The sequence below is a fragment of the Durio zibethinus genome, chromosome 15 (assembly GCF_047325235.1).
Source record: "Durio zibethinus cultivar Kanyao isolate XHJ-2024 chromosome 15, ASM4732523v1, whole genome shotgun sequence".
Lineage (NCBI taxonomy): Eukaryota > Viridiplantae > Streptophyta > Magnoliopsida > Malvales > Malvaceae > Durio > Durio zibethinus.
The window spans coordinates 7,103,174-7,129,081 of record NC_143176.1 but is presented as its reverse complement, the minus strand read 5'-3'; the positions used below and the strand labels follow the sequence as shown (position 1 = coordinate 7,129,081).

Genomic DNA, 25,908 nt, shown 5'->3' with positions numbered 1-25,908 from the left:
TTCCCCTCTTTTCCACTCCGTCCAACCAAGCATAGTTGCAAAAGTAAAAGAAAAAAATACAAATAAATAGGCTTACCTGTATTTTAGCCGAAATGATAAATTGTGGACACTCTACCATTTCCAACTCTTGTAAAGATGGCAGCGTGAGTACAATGTCATTCCCATCCCTTCCTTTTAATTCAGGCAATCTTCCCAATGTAACCTTATTCAGCTGTGGAAGACCTTCAGCCATTGAGATTGGAAAAGTATATTCCAATCGAGAGCAATCCCAAATCCAAAGTGTTGACAATTTCTCCAAAATTTGACCATGCGACAATGAGGAAAGAGATGTCAAGTTATTGCAGCCCCTTACATATACTTCCCTTAGACTTTGGAGATTTATGTTTGCCACTTCTGTTTTGGGAATTATTTCTTCCAATTCCAAGCATTCGGATATGTTCAGCCTTTCCAGTTGCCCAAGACTTTTAGCAACAGACATTGGGAAGAGATATCTCAATTTATTGCACTTGTCTATTCTTACAACCTTCAAACTTTGTAAGCTTACATGATGACTGGTTCCTTCTTGTATGCTCCTCACTTCAGCAATCTGAAATAGCACGTGCATCTCATCATAAATTCCATAAACAGTGATTAAAATTTGACAAACTATATCATCTCCGAATCGTGTGTATGTATGTCCATGTGAACTATCATGTGGTAAGATGGTGTTCTTTGACTTTTTAAGTTAAAATTCATGTCATATGCACATCCATTAAATTTTTAACAATGATTGGAATAATAGATGAATTTAAAATATTTTAAAAGGTTTCATTCTATTAAATTTTTAACAATGATTGGAATAATAGATGAACTTAAAACATTTTAAAAAGTCGTACACGAAAGAAAATTGAGTTTTATAATATTACAGATGAAAGTAAAACAATATTGCACAAAACTTATAGAGGAAAGTAAAATAAAAAAAGCTATCTTAAAATTTCACAACTGATCTTTAAATGATCATTGTTTAAGTAGTGAAGAAGTAGATTTACGTTAGTTTTACACAAAGTGATACAAAGTCTATCTTTTAAATATTGTAGCTCTTAGACTTGAACTTTTTGAACACCAGTTTATCAAGAAAAAAAATTCTATCGACAACATTAAAACTATGTTTAATGGTTGGAAGAAAAATAAAGAGAGGGAAAAAGGGTGAGGAAAGCAAAAATAAATGATAGAAAAGAAAATCAATTTTCTTTTTTATTGTTTGGTACCAAAGATAAACAAAAAAAAAAAAAGGATTAGAAGAAAAATTATTTAAAAAAAGGTTTTATTAAGTATAAAAGAATGTTTTTCTCCCAATTTAAAAGGATTAAATTTTGATTGATTTTTTTTTTCTTTCCACTCTCTATTTAAAAGTGTTGTCAATTTCTCCAAACTTTGACCATGCGACAATGAGGAAAGAGATGTCAAGTTACTGCAGCCCCTTACATATACTTCCCTTAGACTTTGGAGATTTATGTTTGCCACTTCTGTTTTGGGAATTATTTCTTCCAATTCCAAGCATTCGGATATGTTCAGCCTTTCCAGTTGCCCAAGACTTTTAGCAACAGACATTGGGAAGAGATATCTCAATTTATTGCACTTTTCTATTCTTACAACCTTCAAACTTTGTAAGCTTACATGATGACCGGTTCCTTCTTGTATGCTCCTCACTTCAGCAATCTGAAATAGCACTTGCATCTCATCATAAATTCCAGAAACACTGATTAAAATTTGATAAACTATATCATCTCCGAATCATGTGTATGTATGTCCATGTGAACTATCATGTGGTAAGATGGTGTTCTTTGACTTTTTAAGTTAAAATTCATGTAATATGCACATCCATTAAATTTTTAACAATGATTGGAATAATAGATGAACTTAAAACATTTTAAAAAGTCTTACACGAAAGAAAATTGAGTTTTATAATATTACAGATGAAAGTAAAACAATATTGCACAAAACTTATAGAAGAAAGTAAAATAAAAAAAACTATCTTAAAATTCCACAACTGATCTTTAAATGATCATTGTTTAAGTAGTGAAGAAGTAAATTTACGTTAGTTTTACACAAAGTGATACAAAGTCTATCTTTTAAATATTGTAGCTCTTAGACTTGAACTTTTCCAACACCAATTTATCAAGAAAAAAAATTCTGCCGACAACACTAACACTATGTTTAATGGTTGGAAGAAAAATAAAGAGAGGGAAAAAGGGTGAGGAAAGCAAAAATAAATGATAGAAAAGAAAATTAATTTTCTTTTTTATTGTTTGGTACCAAAGATAAAAGAAAGAAAGAAAAAAGAAAAAGGATTAGAAAAAAATTATTTAAAAATGGTTTTATTAAGTATAAAAGAATGTTTTTCTCCCAATTTAAAAGGATTAAATTTTGATCGATTTTTTTTCTTTCCACTCTCTATTTAAAAGTGTTGTCAATTTCTGCAAACTTTGACCATGCGACAATGAGGAAAGAGATGTCAAGTTACTGCAGCCACTTACAAATACTTCCCTTAGACTTTGGAGATTGATGTTTGACACTTCCGTTTTGGGAATTATTTCTTCCAATTCCAAGCAGTCAGATATGCGCAGTTCTTCCAGTTGTCCAAGACTTTGAGCAACAGACGTGGGGAACAGATATCTCAATTTATTGCACTTGTCTATTTTTACAACCTTCAAACTTTGTAAGCTTACATGATGACTGGGTCCTTCTTGTATGCTCCTCAATTCAGCAATCTGAAATAGCACTTGCATCTCATCATAAATTCAATAATGCTAAATGGTGATATTAAGGGTTTTTTAGTTCGTAGTATTAATTATTTAAGGCTTTTTTATGAGAAGAAATGACCATTTAGCATTGTATGTAATAATTAATTGAACTTAAAATGAAATCACCTAGCTAGATATTTCCTAAAAACTCAATCTCCTATAACATTAAAATAACTAAATGAAATCAATTTAGACAACTCAAGAAACTAATTATAGTAATCTCCTAAAAATTGAAAACAAGTAGTAATAACATATTTGGAATGGACAATACCTTCTTCAAATATAAAGAGAAAGACAACTAGCAAAGAAAATGTCGATGAAAATTAGAGTAAATTACATCACGCATTTATGAATTTTGTAAAATATTTCATTTCATTCACGGTGTTAATTAAAACTCAAAATTTTTATTCACAAGTTTTTAAATTCAAATTCATCAATTTGAACAATCAATCATTAAATTTTGACTAAATTTATCATCTCAAAATATTTTTTGTGCATATGTGTGTATAACTATGTAAACTTGCACATGATAAAAAGGTTAGAGTTTTTAAACTTTTTAAGTTGAAATTCATGTCATATGCACATCCATTAAATTTTATCAATGATTGAAATAATAGATGAATTTAAAATATTTTAAAAGGTTGTGTTCTATTAAACTTTTAACAATGATTGGAATAATAAATTAACTTTAAACATTTTAAAAAGTTGTATATGAAAAAAATTGAGTTTTATAATAGCATAGGTGAAAGCAAAATAATATTGCACAAAACTTATAGATGAAAGTAAAATAAAAAAAGCTATCTTAAAATTCCACAATTGAGCTTTAAACTATCATTGTTTAAGTAGTGAAGAAGTAGGTTTACATTAGTTTTACCCAAAGTAACACAAAGCTTTTCTTTTAAATATTGTAGCTCTTGGACTTGAACTTCTCCAACACCAATTTATCAAGAAAAACAAATCTGTCGACAACATTAACACTATGTTTAATTGGTTGGAAGAAAAGTAAAGGGAGGGAAAAAGGGTGAGGAAAGCAAAAATAAATGATAGAAAAGAATGTTTTTCTCCCAATTTAAAAGGATTAAATTTTGATCGATTTTTTTTCTTTCCACTCTCTATTCTTCCACTCTTTTCCACTCCGTCCAACCAAGCATAGTTGCAAAGTAAAAGATTAAAATACAAATAAATAGGCTTACCTGTATTTTAGCCGAAATGATAAATTGTGGACACACTCTCATTTCCAACGCTTGTAAAGATGGCAACATGAGTACAATATCATTTCCATCCCTTCCTTTAAATTCAGGCAATCTTTTCAGTGCAACCTTATTCAGCTGCGGAAGACCTTCAGCCATTGAGATTGGAAAAGTATATTCCAATCGAGTGCAATCCCAAACCTCAAGTGTAGTCAAATTCTCCAAACTTTGACCATGCGACAATGAGGAAAGAGATGTCAAGTTACTGCAGCCACTTACAAATACTTCCCTTAGACTTTGGAGATTGATGTTTGACACTTCCGTCTTGGGAATTATTTCTTCCAATTCCAAGCATGAGGATATGTTCAGTGTTTCCAGTTGTCCAAGACTTTCAGCAACAGACGTTGGGAAGAGATATCTCAATTTATTGCAGTTGTCTATTCTTACAAGCTTCAAGCTTTGTAAGCTTACACGATGACTGGGTCCTTGCTGTATGCTCCTCAATTCAGCAATCTGAAATAGCACTTGCATCTCATTACAAGATTCAACTTCCAACCTTTCAAGACTTTGTAGAATTGGAATTGCATTGGTTAGCACCTGCTGCTTTGTAGTATCAATGAGACATTTCATATGCTTGCAACTCTCAATACCCAGAGAAGTCAGATTACTGAATACCACTTGGCCCGACTCCAAGCTTGGAACAAGATTTGGGTAACCCACCATATTTTGCAGATTAAGAGATTCTGTATCCCCAAATAACTGCTTGCATGCCTCTATTACAGTCCCCTCAATCTTTAAAGATCTCGAGAATGGGCAGATCTCAGAGTCCATCTTCAATCCATAAAAATTAGAAAAGCCAGAGCCAACGCATACATAAAACCTTTGTAATTTACAGAACACAAAGTCTCTTGGAATATCTTCAGAAGAAACCTCTAAAGATAATACAATCAAGTTTGAGAAGGAATTCAACTCTGATAGACTGGCAAATCTTTCTTCTCGAACAGTGCTCTCAGTGGCCCATTTTAATAATTGACAACATGCAAGTATAGTTCTTCTAATTTGGACAATCTTCGTATTAACTGAGAAGGGATTCTCTGTAGTTCTTCACAATATGATAAATCCAACAATTTAAGATTATCCAAATCACCTATTTCTTCTGGCAATTCTTTGATATCAGAGCAACTAAATGAAAGAACTTCAAGTTTCTTCAACTGCCCAAGCACTGAGATGTCCAAGAGTTTGCAACTTTCCAAATGTAGAGTTGTAAGGTTTGTTTGAAACTGAAATGCATCTGGAGATATCAATCTAGAATTCAAAGCACAAACTTTTAATGCTGTCATTCCTTCAAAGAATTCACTTGAAGTTGTCATCTTCTTATCTCCACCAAGTACAAGAATTTTGAGATTTGGGCATAGCAGTCCTTTAGGAAGTTCAACAATCCGACTAGTCTTGAAGGAGACTGCTTTGTAAGGCTCAAAACTTTCATCCTTTGGCCACGATTCAACAACCTCAGATTTTATCATAAAAGAAAACTCCGTTTTGCTTGATGCTATCCACAAAGCAAAGTCACGAACCAAGTCATGCATTTTAACATGCCTTTCTCCACAATTTAACAACAAACAAGAATCCCTGAGGATGTCCATCGCCGCAAGCACTTCGCTCCTCACTGCTTCAATCGAGCCCATACCTTTATACAACTCTAGTCCCCATGCATATCTCACCAGCTCCTCTACATAAATCTCATAATCTTCAGGAAATAAAGAGCATAACAAGAAACACATCTTGGTCTTCTTATTCTTCAGATAATCAAAACTTACCTCAAAACATAGGTAAGCATTTTGTTGATCAATGTCTTCTACGTCAAGCAATGTACGGTTTTCGAGTCTCCGATATGCTGCTTCCCACCCAGGACGATTTTTACCTTTCAGAGCACTTGCCAATGTAACTATAGCTATGGGCAGACCTTTACATTTTTTGATAACTTTAGTTGCCACATCCTCAATAGAAGCACCAGAAGAGTCGTTTAAACCAGCTTTGGCGTTAAATAAAGCCCGAGCTTCATTATCTTCTAAACAACCAAGTGGCATTGTCCTTTGACATCCCATAGCATCACATACTTGTCGACGGCGAGTTGTTAAAAGAATTTTGCAGCCTTTATGATCCTCGGCAAATGGAATTCCTATCTTCTCCTTCAAGTCAATTTTTGCCCAAACATCATCAAGGATTATTAGAATCCTTTTATCCTTCTGCAGTTTCTGCAGTTTCAACCAGAATTCTTGTCTTGATTTTCTTCCTCGTTCATTCTTCTCATCAAACTCCAAGTATTTTGCAATTTCATCTTGAATTGTTTCAAAGTTTGGCTTTTGAGACACAGTAGCAATCGCAACTCTGTCCGGATCTTCTTGTTTTAATCTTCCTTTCTTATCTAAGTAATGGAAGACAGCCCAAATATCAGTCCTTCTATTGGGGGAAATTTCCGAAAAGTAACACAAATATTTATTAATTCGTACCATATTACAAAATAATTAGTGAAAAAATAATAAATATTAATAAATAAAATTAAAAATTATTTTATAATCGTAATGTTCAATGATTTTTATTCAAAATTATAATATATGTATATTTAGTTAATATATACGTGTAATTATTTTATAAAATATGTACATCCAAAAAATAAAATAAATTAATTACATCTTTGGATATTAATATTATAAAAGTAAATTAATTTGTTATTAATTTAAATATCAATATTTCTTTTCAATTAATTATTTTTTATTATAATATCAAATAATAAATATTTTTTTATTAAAACATCTTTCGTAGTTCTTCTTTGTTTATAGAATTATTGTTTCATTCTCTTTATATTTGATAAACAAAATTTAAAACTAATTCAAAAGAATTTCTCATTTTTTATTATTTTAATTTAAAATTATTATTTTATTTTTATATTTATATTATTTTAAATTTAAATTTAAATATATAATCGAGTTTAACATTAAATATAAAAATTAAATTTATTTTTTATTATATAAAATTTATTAAAAAATTTAAATATCTCAATTTTTATCTTAAAATAATTTAAAATTTAATTAAAATCGAATCAAATTGAAAATCACATTTCTCTTTTTGAATTGAAGGAAAAGCAAAATAGAAATCAACCTTGGAACTCTTAGATAAAAAAAAAAATGCTTGCACTGAAATGATAAAAAAAGCTTGGAAATTGAAAAGAGAACGTTCACTTTTTGATTGGAAAATTCGAACAAAAGAGATTAATAGAACACTCAGCTTCTAATAGCAGAAATGGGTTTTTACTTTTTTTTTTTTTTTTTTAGGTTTAATGGCCGAAGATTGGTTTTATGATAATTATGTAAAATGTAGAGAAAAGAAGACTCCTTTTCATCTAAGTCCTCTTCTTTTTCTTTTAATATTGTTATTTCCTCAATAAATTCCATTGTGGTCTACAAAAGCCATGTGACCGACAAAAGCAATGACCTATGACTTCATTTTTTCTCCGGTCCTTTTTTTTTTTTTTTTGTTTTTCATTCTTCCTTTCTTTTCTAAGTAATGGAAGACAGCCCAAATATTTGTCTGGAAATTTTCGAAAAGTAACAAAAAATTTTATTAATTGGTATTATATTAAAATAAATTAGTGAAAAATTATGATATATTAATAAAATAATGAAAATTATTTTTATTTTCGTAATATTCAATAATCTTAATTCAAAATTATAATATATGTACATTTAGTTAATATATATGTTAATTATTTTATAAAATATGTACATCCAAAAAAAATAAAAAAGTACATTTTTGGATATTAAGATTATAATAATTAATTTATTTTTTATTAATTTAAATATAAATATTTCTTTCCAATTAATTATTTTTATTAAATATCAAATAATAATTTTTTTTTTATTAAAACACCCTTTGTAGTTCCACCTTGTTTATTGAGCTATTGCTTCACCTTTTTATCTCCAATAAATTGAAGTCACAACCATTCCAAAAGAATTTCTCATTGGTAAACCATATCATTCCTAATTCATTTTAAGAAACAATTGAAACAGGAAAAGAGCTGATCTAAAAATATCTGCCCATGTTCACTAATTAGTAATTGGATTAATTATCATAATTCATCACATAAAAAAAATTAAATTAGTAACGCACTTCAGGTGAAGAATTGAGATTTATTAAAAAGATATATGATACAAACAGCTTAAATATACAATAAAGATATAGTCATATTTTTCATATACTTGAAAATTATATATTAAGTTATTATGAAACAAAAACACAATAATAACACCAATAAAATGAGGAAGCTTTAATCTAAGGTAAGCTTGGCTATTCATTGAGCCTTTTACGAAAGCTACTCGGTAAATTTTATTATTTTGTGCAAATTTATTGCATTGTATAATTAAATTTTCTAGTACTTTATTAATTTTTTTATGTAGAAAAAGAAACTTCAGTTAATAATAAAGTATGAAGGAAAAAATAGAATATGATATCCAACAAACGATCAAAACAAGCAATAAAAGATGTTATCTACCACCTAAAGATATTCATAATAGATTTTTAATTTGTTGATTATTTTCTACATTAATTACATGTTTACTTGTAGCGGATGACTATACTATGTCGATGTAATTAGTAATGGATATCAAATTTTTTTAATTAATTATAGCATTTGAAATAAAATTTCATTATAAACTTTAATTTATTATTAATCTCATATATTATTTTTCTTTTTAATATACTATATTTTTTATTTGTATTCATCAATGCGAAAAAAAAAAAGTAAATAATAAAATATAAGTACTGAACTTAATGAGTATTCAATTCTTACAAAAAAATATAGAAGTAAACTGCTTTACTTAATTACTTCAAGAACGAAGCATCGGCAACTTACATATTTGCTAAATTATTTATAGTGAGGTGATGATTGTTAAATTAAGAGTAGTCCAAAGGATAGAAAATAATGCAATTCTAGCGATCAGCTTTAAAATATACTACTTCATTTTCATGTCTTCCTCGTTATAGACACATGTTAAATTTAGAGATATAAATGATAAATTAATTTATATAAAAATTTTTAATTTAATTTAAATAAAATTAAAATAATTTTAATTATTATCGATTTGAATTCAAGTAATTTAAAGAGTTTAAACATTTTAATACTTAAATAATTTATAAATTTAATCAAATTTTTATATTTTTATTATTTAATTAAAAATTATTATTTTATCCTTAGTTTAAGTTTGAATACATAAACAAATTTAAAAATTCAATGTGATTATTGAATTTATTTTTTATTAAATAAATTTAATCAAAAGAGATTAAATATTTTAATTTTTTATTTTAAGTCAAATTTAAGCTTAAAAATTAAATTTTAATCAAATTCGAATAAAATATAAAAATAAACTTATCTTTTTGAGTTGAAGGAAAATAGAGTATATATCAACCTTACAACTCATTGAAAAAAAAAAAAAGTGAAGCGCTGAAATGATCAAAAAGCTTGGAAATTTGAAAAGAAAATGTTCACTTATCTGCCTGGAAAATTCAAACAAAAGAGATTAACAGAACACTGTGCTTTTGTTAGCAGAAATGGGTTTTTGCATTTTATTTTTTTAAGGTTTTATGGCCATAGGATTTGTTTTAAGATTAGTATGTAAAAATGTAGAGAAACGAAGACTTATTTGCTTCTCGGTCTCCTTCTTTTCTTTTAATTTCCTTATTAAATTTCATAGTGGCCGACAAAAGCCATGTGACTCACAAAAGCCATGACCCATCACTTCTTTTCTTCTTGGGTCTTCTTTTTTAACCCTTCCTTTCTTATCTAAAGTCTTCTTCTTTTTATTGTTCGTTTCAAATCTTTGGAATGGAACAGCCCAGAAACCTGTCCTTTATGGGGAAATTTTCCGAAAAATAACAAAAATATTTATTAATTGGTATTATATTAAAAATAATTAATGAAAAAATTATAATTTTAATAAATAAAAATTATTTTGTAATCATAATGTTCAATGATCTTAATTCAAATTTATTATATATGTACATTTGGTTAATATACATGTATAATTATATTATAAAATATATAGAAAAAAAATAAAATAAGTATATTTTTGGATATTATTTTTTATTAATTTAAATATAAATATTTCTTTCCAATTAATTATTTTTTAATAATATCAAATAATAAATGTTTTTTTATTAAAATACTATTTGTAGTTCCTCCTTGTTTATGGAACTATTGCTTCATCCTCTTTATCTCCAACGAACAGAATTCACAACCAATCCAAAAGAATTTCCCGTTACTTCTGCCCATGTTCATTAATCAATAATTAGATTAATTATCATGATTCACCACACGGTTGAACACGTAATAAATTACATATAATAAAAATAATATTTTTAAAAGAATAAACGTAATAATAATTGCAAATCTAAAATTTAAAATTTTTTTTTATTTTCAAAAGTATTATATTTTTTTATATATGACATATAGTAGATTAATTAAAATAATAATAAATTAAATTAAATATTTTTATTAACAATATTTTTTAATTTAAAAATGTAATAATTAATATAATATTATAATATAATATTTATGACACTTTTAATTACGTTTTTATGTTACAACATGTAATATTTGATAAATAAAAAAAATTATGTATATTAATAAATACGTTTTTTATTATAAAAATGTAATCATTGATAAATAATAATTTTTTTTTAAGTATTACATTTTTACATATGAAAAGTAATTAATTTTTTAAAAAAATAATAAAATAAATATAATATTTTTAATATCAATAATATTTTTAAATATAAAAATATAATAATAAATAAAATATTTATAATAAAATATTTTAACTACATTTTTAGGTAAAAAATATAATTTTTAGTATTAATAATTACGTTTGTTCATGTAAAAAATGTAATAAATGTGTTTGCTTCAAGTAACGCAACACTTTCGATATCCTAAGAAATGAACATAGCTACTCATTGTTGTAAAAAAAGTCACGGTTTCTTCATTGATTACCTCTGGCCAAAATTAATTGCAAGTGACACTTTCGTTCGTGCTTTTCTTCTTTACTTTTGTCAAACAAGTAATAGATTAACACGGAAATTTATATTTTTAATTCACTCCAATTCCATATATCAAAATGTTATATATATATATATATATATATCTTTAAATTTTGCTTCCTTCTCTTTTCTGGGCATTTAAAATTCTGATGAGTTTGTTCGACTTGTTGCTGTAGACTTAATTAATTTGTACAAATTGTAGTATTAATTAATTAATTAATTTTTATTTTATGATGTTGGATTTATCTCTTCATTATGTTATTATGCAAAACAAAATTTTATATTTTGTTAGATTTTTTAAATCCATACTTTGTGCAATTAATTTTATAATTAGGTAGTATTAGAATTTATAAAATTTTACTAATTATATGATTTTATATTGTATCATCAATATTTTTTTTTCAATTTTATACTTAAATTTTAAATATAAATATAAAATATTCTAATAGTAAAGATGAATTAAATTCTTCCTTTTACCTTAACAATTTGAACATAAATGCTAGCTTTATTCTTTTAGTTATTTGATGAGGAAAAAAATTATTTGTATCACAAATTTATTCTATTTAAATTTTATTTTTTTGATAAATGATGCGTTTTATTTATCTAAAAATAAGAGAATATCATGTTATTATTATAAATAGTACAAATTATTTATTGATAAATACAAATGCAAAATTAAATGAAAAAAATGTTAGTGAAAATCTCATACACTTATACGCTATACTGTTAATCTGAGTAATAAGATGCATTATAAATTCTTATAATTTATAATTACACTAAAATCTATATTTCTTAAAAAACATATTTTTGAGGAGTTAAATCCAAGAAAATTCAACCATGCCAATCATTTTGCAGTTGAATTCATTATAAAAATATTGTTGGACCAAAACTCTTTAAAATTTATTTATATTAATTATTTTTAAGTGGTTTTGCTCTATTAAGATTTAAGCTAAATATTATTTGTGAATCTTTTAATCAAAATATGTTATATACATAAAAACAAAAATATAAAGACATAAAGAGAATAATAGATTCTTAAGTTTTAATCTAATTACATGTTAAAATTTATTCAAAAGAAAAATTTACTACCCCTTACATGAAAATTGATCTTGTGAATTACATTGATGAATTTGTAATTCTAATGCTAAAAAAGATATGCTACTAAATAATTAGTTAGAAAAACTTAGATAAAATATTTTTTTTTATTTTTAATTAAAAAAGTATGAGACTCAACTATATTAAATCCAATAAAAAATTTTAAAGTGAAAAAATAAATACTACAAAGAGCATTTATCATTATTTTTAAATAAAATAATCAAATAAAAATTATTGAATTTGATTATCCAATTAAAAAATAAAAATAAATGTGAAATAATATAATTCTTCTTATAACTTTATGAATTATTAGATGATAAATTTAGAATATAAAAAAATTTAAATTAAAACTTTGTTATCACACATTAGAACTTCTTTAATATTTTAACTTTGTATAAAAATTCAAGTGAACTTATTCCACGCAATAAAATTTTTAAAATTTTAAAAGACAAATAAATTATTTATACTTTTAAAAATAATACTTTTTAATTAATAAATTTGTTAACAAATATATTCGTCAATGATCATAAAATTAATTATATAATATATAATAAATTTAATAATTAATTGTGATAATTACTTATTTGGGTTTTCTTTACCTTTTGTTTTCTTCAATTTAAAAGTAATATTTATCTATTAATTGTGTTTTCTTGACTTATTTGACTTTTTCATTTTTTTAGATTTTAAAAATAATATGTATTAATTAATTATGTATCTTTGGCTTTCTTTATCTTTTCAATTTCTTTAGTTTTAAAAATAGTATTTATCTGTTAATTATGATCATTGGTTGTGTCTTGTGAGTTTTATTATCTTTTAATTTGGTACGATATTGAAAATAATATTCATTTATTTAAAATTAGATTAATTGTGATAATTGATTGTATTTTTTTGACTTTATTTATCTTTTGATTTTTTTTTTGGATTTTAAGTATTAATTGTGATAATTGATTGTATTTTATCTTTTAATTTTCATAATTTTAAAGAGATATATGAAATTGGTTATGTATTCCTTTCTTTGCCTTTTGGCTTTACCTTTTCGTGTTTTTTAATAATACTTATCTATTAGCTGTAGTAATTTATTATTCATTTTTTGTTTTTAACTTTTTTCATTTTTTTCGACTTTAAAATTTATATTTATCTATTAATTGTAATAATTAGTTGTATCTTTTAGGTTGCCTTTATCTTTTAGTTTTTTAAAATTTTAAATATAATATTCACTTATTTAAAATTAGATTAACTATGATTATTGAATATATTTTTTTAACTTTATTTGCCTTTTGTTTTTTTTTTCAATTTTAATAAAAATAATGTCTATTTATTAATTGTAATAATTTATTATATTTTTTTACTTTTTTGACCTTTTCATTTTTCATCATTTTAAAAAGATACACATTATATTTTGTGTATTGCTTTTTATGCCTTTTGGCTTTAAGCAGGATAAAAATATATAGTCATGTATGTATATATATTTTTAAACTCTTTATTTCTTTAATGAGATTTTCAAATAATTTGGATTAATATTTATTTAATAAATTCAATAACAGGAATAAAAAATGCATAAATTTGCTAATGGGTAGAGAGATATATTTACAATAATAGTCTTACAAATATAAATTGCATTATAATAGTTTATTTAATATATGATATTTAAAATTTTGTAGAGATATATTTAATTTTTAATTTTAAATAATATATTAAAAAATCGATCTTGTAGCACATGGGTTAAAATAACCTACTTGAGTAAAGAAAAACATTTATAATGTTAGAATGTCATTAAAAGCATTCTTCTAAATGGAATATATTTTTATTTGCTATAAACCAAATTTTGTTTAGGAAATTTTAGTATAAGTTGAAAATTACCAAGATTGCAATTTAACTAAAAAACTAATTAATTTATGAAAGAATGAGGTACAGACAAATTTAAATGAAAAATATAAAAGATTTTAATAAATCAACTATGCTGAAATAATGTGAAAAGGTAAGAATTCATTATTCAACATTGATTATTAAATTTATTTATCTTTCAAAAGAAGAAACACTTTTTTTAATAAATGTATCAATCTCATGAGAAAGAAAAGGTCAATACCTAAAAGGTAAAAGATTACTTAAAGTTCTTTTCACTAAATGTTTTATTTTACTTTAAATAAAAGTATCATATCTAAATAATGAAATTTGTAAATTTGGTATTAAATCTCTAGTGTTTATTTTGATCTCAAATTTATTTAATAGGAAAATTTTCAACTTTTCTTGTTAGCTATACTTATGCCTTTTATAAATGAAATTTATAGTTCAAACTTGAGTTTTAAGTAATGGATGTGGAGGAAAATATGTAAAAAAAAAAAATTAATTATCTCTTTGCTAATTAATAAAAACATAAATTGCTTAAGAATGTAAGACTTTAAACTTGATCTGAAAGCCACTAATCAATACCGCAATTAAAAAGAACTATTATCTTAGACAAATTCAATAAATTCTTTTGATAAAAATTAATTTTAAAAAAATATTTAAAAAATTTAGTTCAAATTGTAGGTCTTATGAATTAGCATTAAATCCAAAAAAATTATACAAATTCACGTATATTTAATTACAATATTAATTAATTTATTTATTTTTTCTTCATATTGTTAAAGTAGAAATTCAAATGAAAGTTTTATTATTATAAGTTATTGCTTTAATTTGAATTTTCAAGTATGAGTGTGAATGAAAAAAATAAAAAAAAAAGTATTTAAGGTGTTGTTTTGGGAAGAATTTATTTACAAATAAAATAAGAAAATAAATAAATAAATTTAAGTAAACATAAGATTTTTGAAATTAAAATTAAACCCTTAGAATCTAGTTGAGTTATATATATATAATATAATATAAACACTGTCCCCCTTCTATTTTACTATAAAGTTTTTATTATATAAATCATTATTTTAACATATATTTTAATTAAACAATAGGTGCATAAGAAGAGAAATAAAAATATCTATTAACCAAGTTAAAATGTTGCTTTATGAATAGTAACTTACAAAAAAATGTAAAAAAAATTATTACGATTTTTATATTATTTATCAATATTATATTAAACTCCTAGCTTCATTCAAATTCGTACAACATTTTTTCAAATAATTTTTATGTGTATTTGATCTTTTTAGAAGAAAAAACTACACAAAAATTATATTATTAAATCTTCAATTGAAGCTTATATTTTAAGTAGTTATTGTGCAAGAAAACAAATATATCCATTTTATTATTTAAGTTATTAGTTTGATAAAAATATTAAATTTAAAAATAGTAAAGTAAATAAATTTAGTTATAAGATTTATACACCCTCTATGTATTTAATATTAACATTTTAACTTTCCCTTTAGTGAATGTTTGTGCCTTTTAAAAGGAAAAATTTATAACAATTTTAACTAAATATTTTGGTATAATTTTCTTTTATCTATTGAAACTTATCACTTTGATTTTGCTCTATTTAAGACCTACAAAACAAAAATGTTAAGATTTAATTGTTAATTAGCAAAATAAAATAAAATTTTAGTTTTTATAATATTTTTGGAGGCTTCAATTGAGTATTTTATTTTACTTAAAAATTATTGATTTTATTGATTGATTGATTTATTTATTATTATTATTAACTCTAATGTTGATGGCAAAAATATATTTAACTTTTTTATTAATAATAATCTAATGTAAAAAAATCTCAAGAAATAGATAAAAATTTGGAAGTAACATGGATTTTTAAATATTCATACTCTTAAAATACAAAAAAAGGATAATTTTTTTAGATCTCTTGAAATTATAGCAAGATAAATAATCAAATAAGTACAAAAAGATTTTATTTACTCACCACAAATAAAATAAATAAAATCTTTTTAATAATCTCTTTTCCCATTTCATTCATAAAAATGATTTGATTGTTGATAGAGTTTTTTGGAAGATAAAAAATCAATAAAATAGAAATTATAACTTTAAATTTAAGATAAAATAGTTAAAATATTAAATATATTGAAAATAATTACCCATAAACTACATAATTTTACATCATAAATGTTATTACAAGTATATAACATTTCATTTTTAAATACTAAAAATTTTAAAAAATATATCTTCATCTTAAAATGCATTATTTCACAAAACTTATCAATTTTATAATTATGTTGTACATGATATATCATAAAATTATAATAATTATATGATTTTTTTAGTCATATTATAATTAGTTTAATTAGTTTTATCCTTGTAAACCTTTATGCCTATCATTTTAATTAATTTAAAAAGTTTACAAATAAAAGAGAAAATGACTAACTTGAAAGACGAATAATTTTTTTTTAAAAAAAAAAACTACATTGATCTCAAGTTTTTGAAGAATCTAAGCTGCTATTTTAACAAAAAAATCAAACTATAATCACATAGAGAAACCATTAAAAATTAAAAGAAATCTTTTAAAGAAAACATAAATTTGTTAACAATATAAATGAATATAACAACATAAAATATCTATATAAATTGCATTATAATAATTTATTCAATATATGATATTTCTGGAATCTACATCATGTTTTTGAAAATGTAAGAAATCAAAGTATCTTGGTCCTTTCTTATAAGTTGATCTCGAAAGAAATTGATTAGAAAATTTCTAGTAAATCGTTGATTCATCTGGTGTTTAACTATAATGATTCATTTACAAGTTTACTAGATAGAAATTTTATGATGTTCAAAAAATTATAGATCTCATGTCACATCATCACCTATTATAGACTAGCGAGGCTCCACGATCCTCACCTATTATGGGTTATTAACGAAAATGGTTCAATCTGAGTGGAAGTGTTTTGCTAGCAAATGCGGAGGTTATCACCTCACGAGAGCGTAGCTACTTCACTTCCTCCTAACAAGGATAGAGCCCGGGTATAGAGCTCATGCATGCGAGTGAATATGTAAAGTGTGTGCAAGGCAATGTATTAATCAAAATAACATGAATAAATCATAACCAAAAACAAAATCAAATGAAGTAATAACTAACACATAATTTATTTTATTTATTAACATGAATGTTTTCGAAAAATAGAATAAAAGAAATTAAATTAAATATCAAATTAAATCAATTAAATCCAACCATTGTCAATAGCGTATAATTAAAATTTTGGCCTGACTCTCAAAAGTCCCCAGTGGAGTCGTCAAGCTGTTGTAACGGTTTTAGGACCGCCAGACGTAAATTGAGTTTTTAAAATCGATAAAAATAAAATGGAGTCACCACCAATTTTTGTTAAGGTGTGATTGGCCACCCAAAAGTTTATCTTTTCAATAAAACTATAAAAGCGGGTTTAAAGTTTATCGAAAAGATGAATTTTGGTCTTCGAAAATCAGGTTGGGTTCAAGAGTCGGTTATGTGTGGGGAAGGATTAGCACCCCCCACAACGCCCATAAATTGGTACCATTTAATTATGCGCTATTTTTGATGTTGGATAAAAATAGTTTTAATTTGAAATTTAACACTAATTCCCTTCATTTGGAAAAATAAAATTTTGCTGAAAATTTTTATTTAGAAATATTGAGAAAATCTTTAAGTTAAAGAATTATCTTAAAATTCTCCAATATCTGGGCAAAATTTAAAATGACTCTTTTCGTTTAAGATTTAACACAATAATTCTTAAAATGAAATAACAATCTTTATAGAAAATAATTGTTAGTGACTCTCCAACATCTAGGTAGAGTATCAAAAATTATTTCTTTCGAAATGTTATTTTTATTTTGTTTTATAACATCATAAAAAAAGATTTTTTTTTAAAAAGTATTATTCTTTTTTATTGTAAAATATTTTATCACTAAGTAGTAAATAAAAATTAAAGGCAGAATAGTGCAAACATGCTAACGTATGTATGCCAACGAATGTTATATAACATGAAATGTAATTTAAAAGTTGGATTCTTAAGTATAATGAGACCACTCCGACTCTCCAACATCTAAGCAGAGCTTAGGTGCGATTGTTTATATTTAAGATCCCAATTTTATTATACTTTTTATTTATTAATTTTATTATTAATGAATTTAGAACTCAGTGTGAAAAACTTAATGAAATAAAATTTTTTAAATACCCCATCATCTAGGCAGTATTAGGGAACAAACCATCTCATGTGAGACTTCCACAAGTGTCCTTAAAGTTTTGAAATAAATTAAGGGTAAAATTTTAGGGTTTAAGTTCAGGGTTTGAGGTTTAATTAAAACGCGAACATCTCTAAAAATCTCCATCATCTAGGCAGACTTTCAGAGCAAGTTCAAAATTTTTTTATAACTTTGGAAAACTAGTTAAAATTTTCTTTTATATATATATCTTTTATGAAAATTTATTAATAATAATTCCCCAACATCTAGGCGAAATTATTTGTTTGAAGAGATATTTTTTATTCCCTCCAACATCTAGGCAGGGAAAATAAAAGGCTTATTTCATTATTATTACTATTTAAACATTTTTAAAATATACTATTTTTTTATATTGTTTTCATTTTATTATTATTAATAACAATTAAATATTTATCATAATAAATTTAAACATTTATGCATAAAAAATACTTAAAATAATAAAAATAATATTATATAAAAAAATTAAAAAATTCAAAAAAAAAATTTTTTACCTGAACCGGACCAGTCAACAGTCCGGTCAACGGCGGTTCAGCTAGATGGTTCGGTCTGGTTGGTTCAGCGGTTCAGGTCGGTCCAGAGATAGGTTCGGTTCGGTCTGATCAAATCGATCCAAAGTCGTTGAGAAGTCGGGTTAGCGGGTCGGTTGCGCGGACCCCGGGTCGGGTTCGGGTCGACAGGCGGATCCTCCTTGGTTTAAACGACGTCGTTTTGGGCGTTTATTGAAACAACGTCGTTTTGGCTATTGACAGTTTATATAAAAGTTAAAAATTTTTTTTTCCTTCATTCCTTTCACTCTTCAGAAAAAAACTCCTTTTCTCTCTCGTTTTTTTTCTCTCTCCGACCAGACGCAAATGGTCGGCCGGCCGTTTTGACGCCGCTACCGCCGCTGTTCGTCTGTCACCGACCGCCGTTAACAGTGGTCGAAAAATTCTCAGAAAATACCAAAACGTTCCCCTCGACCTCCTGAGTTCAGATTTGGGGTCCTTTTCACCAAAAAGCGTCCCCACTTCCCTAGATCTGCTAGTGAAGTTTCAGTCAGATTTTTTTTTTTTTTGTATTCTGGTTTTATTTTTTTTTGAACTGACTTTGATTTTTCTTTGTGTAGGGGCTCTCGGCGCTAGGTTCCTCCCTGTGGAAAGGACTGTTTGATTTTTTTTTTTTGTGGTTTTCTTTCCTTTTTTTTTGACAAAATCTCCCCCTCCTTCTTTTTCTCTGTTTTGGCTTCGCTAGGAGCTCTATTTATAGAGCTCCAGCCATACGCGTTTGGAGGGAAAGGCATGGGGCTCGGTCACGGGATGTAAACACGAGCCCCATGCCTCTTTATTTCTTCTGTATTTTCTGGTAGTAGGGTAAAATGAACAGGGTATGGGATGGGTGGTGGGCTTGGTGGCAGTGGTGTCGGGGATGGCACCACTGCCATCCTCGATTATTTTTTTTTGTTTTTTTGCTGTTCTTCTTTTTTTTGTATTTTTTTGTTTTGTATTATTTTTTTGGTATTTATTTTTTTATATTTCGTATAATATTATTATTTTTATTTTTGGGGACAAAATTGATGTCAACAGCAATAGTCCCATTCTTTTTCAAAGTTAATTGCAGCATCACAGGGTTTTCTCAAATATAAGAAAACAATTGCTATAAAGGGTTTTTGTTTTCCTATCTGAATAATTTGCATTACAAGTAAGCTGGGGTTTGGTGCAAGAACAATTAAATGTCAAGCACATACATACCTGTATATGCTTACATGAATCGAGTAACATATATAGTTTAAAACATTATTTTTTATAAGAACAATTTTTATGTAAAGGGTAGTGAATTTTTCTTTTAATATAATATTATAATATAATAATTATGATACTTTTAATTACATTTTTTTATGTTAAAAAATATAGTATTTGATAAATACAAAATGTTGTGTATATTAATAATTATGTTTCTTGATATAAAAATGTAATCATTGATAAATGATAATTTTTTATTTTTTTAAATATTATATTTTTACATATGAAACGTAATTAATTGTTTAAAAAATAATAAAATAAATATAATATTTTTTAATATGAACAATATTTTTAAATATAAAAACATAATAATAAATAACATAATAATAAAAAAAATATTTTAACTATATTTTTATGTAAAAATATATAATTTTTAATATTAATAATTTTGTTTTTTTATGTAAAAAACGTAATAAATGTGTTTGCTTCAAGTAACACAACACTTTGAATATCCTAATAAATGAACATGGCAACTCACCGTCCTCTCTTGTTTCTTCATTTATTACCTCTCACTCTACGTGGCAGGTGAAGTACTGTGGGCAAAATTAATTGGAAGTAACATCTTCATGCGTGCTTTTCTTCTTTACTTTTGTCAAACAATTAACAGAAAACACGGAAATTTATATTTTTAATTCACTCCAATTCTATATATCAAAATGTTATATTTATATTTTTAAATTTTGCTGCCTTCTCTCTCCTCGGCATTTAAAATTCTGATGAGTTTGTTCGACTTGTTGCTGTAGACTTTATTAATTCGTACAAACTACAGTAGTAATTAATTATTTTTTGTTTTATGACGCTGGATTTACCTCTTTATTATGTCATTATGCACAATAAATTTTTATATTTTATTCATTTTTTATATTCGTGCTTTGTGCAATTAATTTTATAATTAGATAGTATTAGATTTTATAAAATTTTATTAATAATACGAATTTATATTGTATCATTAATATTTATTTTTTTAATTTTGTACTTAAATTTTAAATATAAATATGAAAAATCTCAATAGTAAAAGTGCATTAAATTGCTCCCTTTACCCTAATAATTTAAATATAAATGCTAATTTTATTGTTCTTTTAGTTATTTGATGATGAAAAAAAATATTATTTGTATCACGATTTTAATTTATTTTAATTTTATTTTTTTGATAAATGATGTGATTTATTTATCTAAAAATATGATAATATCTTGTTATTATTATAAACAATACAAATTATATGTTGATAAATACAAAAATAAAATTAAGTGTAAAAAATATTAGTGAAAATCTCACGTACTCACATATTATACTGTTAATCTGAGTAATAAGATACATTATAAATTTTTATAATTTATAATTGCATTAAAATCTATATTTCTTATAAAAACTTACTTTTGAGGAGTTGAATTCAAAAAAATTCAATCATGCCAATCATTATAAAAATATTGTTAGATCAAAACTCTTTAAAATTGACTTATATTAATTATATTTAAGCGGTTTTGCTCTATGACATTTAAGCTAAATATTGTTTATGAATCTTTTAATCAAAATATGTCATATACATAAATATATATATAGATATAAAAGACATAAAGAGAATAATAGGTTCTTAAGTTTTAATATAATTACATATTAAAATTTATTCAAAAGAAAAATTCACCACCCCTTGCATAAAATTTGTTCTTATGAATTACATTAATGAATTTGTAATTTTAATGCTAAAAAAAGACATGTTACTAAATAATTAGTTAGAAAAATTAGATAAAATATTTTTATTTTTAATTAAAAAAGTATAAGACTCAACTTTATTAAATCCAGTAAAAAAATTTAAAGTGAAAAAATAAATAGTGTAGTTTATTAAAACAGTATAAGACTCAACTTCATTAAATCCAGATTCTTTCTTTCCAATGGAAAATATGGTGTAGTTTATTTGAAGATGGTATGTCATCTGTTCCCTGTTTTATACAGTCTATTATAACCTGATTCTTTTAATTTGAATCATAACCATTCCAATGAAACTGCTAACACTGAAAGCATTACTTATGAAAATAATAACCATTCCAAGACCTTCCTGAAGATCTTGCTAATGGCTTTAGAAACAATGAAATCGCAGCTTTCTCCAAGTGCCTACGGCCATGTTATTTCTAGCAAAATACTGCAAAGGCTTTGCCATTGCTGGGCCAACTTTCTAAAAGTGGGAGGCTATGGCCTTGGGAACAATGGCTTACATCTGGGAACTGTGTTGAAATGGATTTGGATGGTGGTGAAATATTTGCAACATGAGCCATGTCAACAATTTCTCTCATAATATATGCAAGCCATTGCAAATCAGGAAACAATTCAATGCTTGTACATAAGAATGAATATTGGACATTACTTTTGGCCTCTGCAATTAAAAGATGGGTTGAATCCAGAATTAAGCTCTTCTCTGAAAGAGCAAGAAAACCAAAAATTAAGTCTTCATAATACATTCTCCTAAGCTCAAAAGTTTGAATATTAACAACTTGGTCTAGAGGAAGGGAAATTGAAAAGTGAAACTGGAATTTGCATACATTTTAATCCACAGAAATGAGTAACAAAGAGAATTGGTATAGTTACATTCCAGAAAAGGTGAAAATCAGTGTCCAATGTAGGATTAGTTTGCATTCCAGACTCAAGGCACCATTGAAGCTTCGGCAATGGGAAACTCATGAGAGTGATGATCTCAATCTGTTTGTAAATGGTGCCACAGCTTATTTGTATATCTGAGAATTGATCAGTCTAATTTTGTATTGAGGTTATACTACGTTTCTCCTATTCGATCATTTGTAAATAAGCGAGTGGGTTTCCTTGGTTAGGTGTTTTTGATAATCCATTTGTAGGCCTATTGCCAGGTCTCTAGGTTGTTTTCAATGGGCGCTTTAACTAAAAAATATTAAAATTTTCACCATTCATCAACTATTAAATGAATTTCAGTTAGAGCTTCTGTTTTTAATTTTTTTTAACATAATTTAGTCTTTAAATTTTCGATCAATCTAGTGATTTTCATTTTATTTATATATAGTAAAATCATTTACATAAAAGTTAAAAATATTAAATTCTACATATTTATAAAAAATTAATTATCATTTTAATATCTTTTTGACAAAGAATCTAAAGATTTTTTCAATGAAATTACAATTTTGATTGATAATGAAATTACAATTTTGATTGATGTCATGAGTCCCCTTAGTTATTTTATCAAGAATCTTAAGATGATTAACATAATAAAAAATTTACTCATGAAAAATTTTTATCAATAATTATTAGTGAATCACCGATGAATTATTAACAGAACATAATTATAAATTAATTCAATATTTATCAACAGAATATCAAAAAAATTTATTGACGAAAATTATTTCATTAGTATTTCATTAATAAATTATTAGTGAGAAAAAAAATTTAGTGTGAGAAATACTGATAGAATAATCTATCAGTAAAGGTAATACAGATAGATTATTTCATTGATAAATTATTATGGAAAAAATTAAATTAAATCAGATTAAAAAAAAAAAAGAATTAATTTACCTATAGAATTTCTGTCGGTAAGGTGGATAAAAATGAAATCCTTAAATCCTTTCTTATTTTCTCCCCTGCATTGAAATCCCTAAACCCTCCTTTTCACCTTTCTCTGCCCGACTTATCTCTGGCATTCTCCCCTCACCGCCACGCCGTTGATCGTCTTTTCCGGTGCTGTCGATCGTCGTCAGTCTTCCGGTTGGTTCCTTTCCTCGTCCGATGATGTCGTCTGTCGTCTGGCGTTGGCTCTTACAACAGGTATAGCCCGTCGGCTTCTTTGATTTTTTGCTTTGCTTTGCAAAATCTGTGGCTGCCGTGCATTTTGTTTTTTTTTTTTTTATTTAATAGTTAATTTTTATTAGGATTTTTAAGATTAATCGTAACTTTAAATGTTCTTTGATTTATTTGTCACTATAATTTTGTTATTGCCAGGACGGTCAAGTAGTTGAAGTTGCTGTCCTTTCTATGCAGGCTGATAATGTGGAAAATTCAGAGTCTGAACAACCAAGTTGACTACTGAAAGAAAGTTTGGAGTTTCGTGAATTAAAACTTTTGTGCCCTTCTTTTAAACTTCCTTTTCTGATATGTGGATTTAGGATTATCTTAATATATCTCTTATTACAAATACTTTATGTGTGCACTAAAAGAATCTCGTTTGCTACTGTAGTTTCTGAAACTATTCAATTCAAAGATTGCAGAATAGATTTATGTTAGAAATAGGATTTGCACCTTAATAATGAGGAAACTTGCTAACCAAATGGAACTAGTCCAGTTACTACCCACTAACTTGTTAAAGCCTTGGTTTTATGGTCAAAGTCAATGTTACAAACTCCTGCAACTATTAGCCATACTAATAATAATTTAGTTTATTTATAAAAAAAAAATGCTGCTTGCTATAATGGATTCTGCCTTTGCGTATGTAAGTTTGCCATTATGCTAAGCAAGATCCTTTTCATTATATTACTGGTTGTAGGTTTGTGCCATGTTATCTTGGTTGCAGTATCCAGCTTTATAATAGCTTATGGACTGATAAGTACCAGGCAAAAAATGCCACAGCGGTGAGATGTTATTAGCTTGTCTGTTCTAAACTGCTATTGATACTAAAAGACAGATGGGCAGAGGGATGTAATATTATACTTCATATTTTTTTTTCTCCATTAATGCATTTTTTTGGTGTGCGGCAATACTGAATCGGTTGCATCTCTGGCGTGAGACAAGTTTTCAAGCAATCAATGTCTTCAATAACAATTGGTAAAGCAACATGCAAGAAGATGGTGATGATTTTTTTGAGGAGTGAGCTTAGATGTTTCATGGATCAAATGATGTAAATGATGTAATTGATGAAGTTCAATACTATATTATTCAAGACTTGTATTATGAATTTTATGGATTTTATGGATTTCAATGCTATATTTAACGGATTTTAAATTTATAATTTGGATTGTTTTAGAATTTTTGTGGATTTAAACTTTACGATGTGAATTTGATGGTTTAATGAATAATAAACAAACTTTATGATGTGGATTTGATCATTTAATGAATAATAGATAAATAATAGACATTTAAAATAATTATACATGTTTTTATTTTTAATTTAATAATTTTTTAAATAATTATAAATGAAATTAATCAAATTACAGATAAAATTGGAAGTTTACTGATGGATTTCAATGACAGAATTTTTGCTTTTAATGATGGACATAAAAAATTATTGATAAAATATTGGTGGAATATCAATGAAATATCAACAAAATACTGACAAAGTTGACAACGAAAATCAACCTTATTGATTGATTATCAACTAAATATTGATGAATTATCGACGGAATATCGACAAATTACCAACGAATTATTAAATTATATTTTTATTTTCATCTAAATCACTCAACTTTAATTTATACCAACGAAATCATTAAAATTTGCTAAACGTGACAAATATAATTAATCACTTAACTTTTTCATCCCAATTATTAACAGAAAAATGATGTGACTGCTATGTCATATGCCACATAAACGGTCACATAAGCTAAGCCTAAATTATTATTTTTTTCATTTCTTTGCTCTCCCTCCCCCTCTCTCTTTTCTCCTAAAGAATTTCAACACTGGCCAGCCACCATTCAAAACTCAATTTTCGACGCTGTATCGTTGCTCTCTCTGCTATCAATCGTCGTTTGTCGGCATGTGATCTTCATCAGAATTTAATTGTTTGCTAATTTCAGCCTCCTCATTCTTTTCTTGGCTCATTTCCTCCTTAAACTTTCTAAAGTATCCTAGATCTAACCTGAAAATAAGATCTACTACCATCTGTTCAGCCTTCTACC

The 25,908-nt window shown here is 25.8% G+C and overlaps 1 protein-coding gene and 1 long non-coding RNA gene across 5 annotated transcripts in view; one reads left to right on the top strand and one right to left on the bottom strand.

Annotated features, from left to right (window-relative positions):
- Positions 1-25,908, bottom strand: part of LOC111302336 (GDSL esterase/lipase At5g45950-like) — a 96,429-nt gene that overhangs the window by 11,607 nt on the left and 58,914 nt on the right. The window lies entirely within an intron of this gene.
- On the top strand, positions 23,480-24,995 carry LOC149514629 (uncharacterized). Its single transcript, XR_016327962.1, has 2 exons — positions 23,480-23,845; positions 24,020-24,995. It is a non-coding gene; the product is annotated as an uncharacterized LOC149514629 (long non-coding RNA).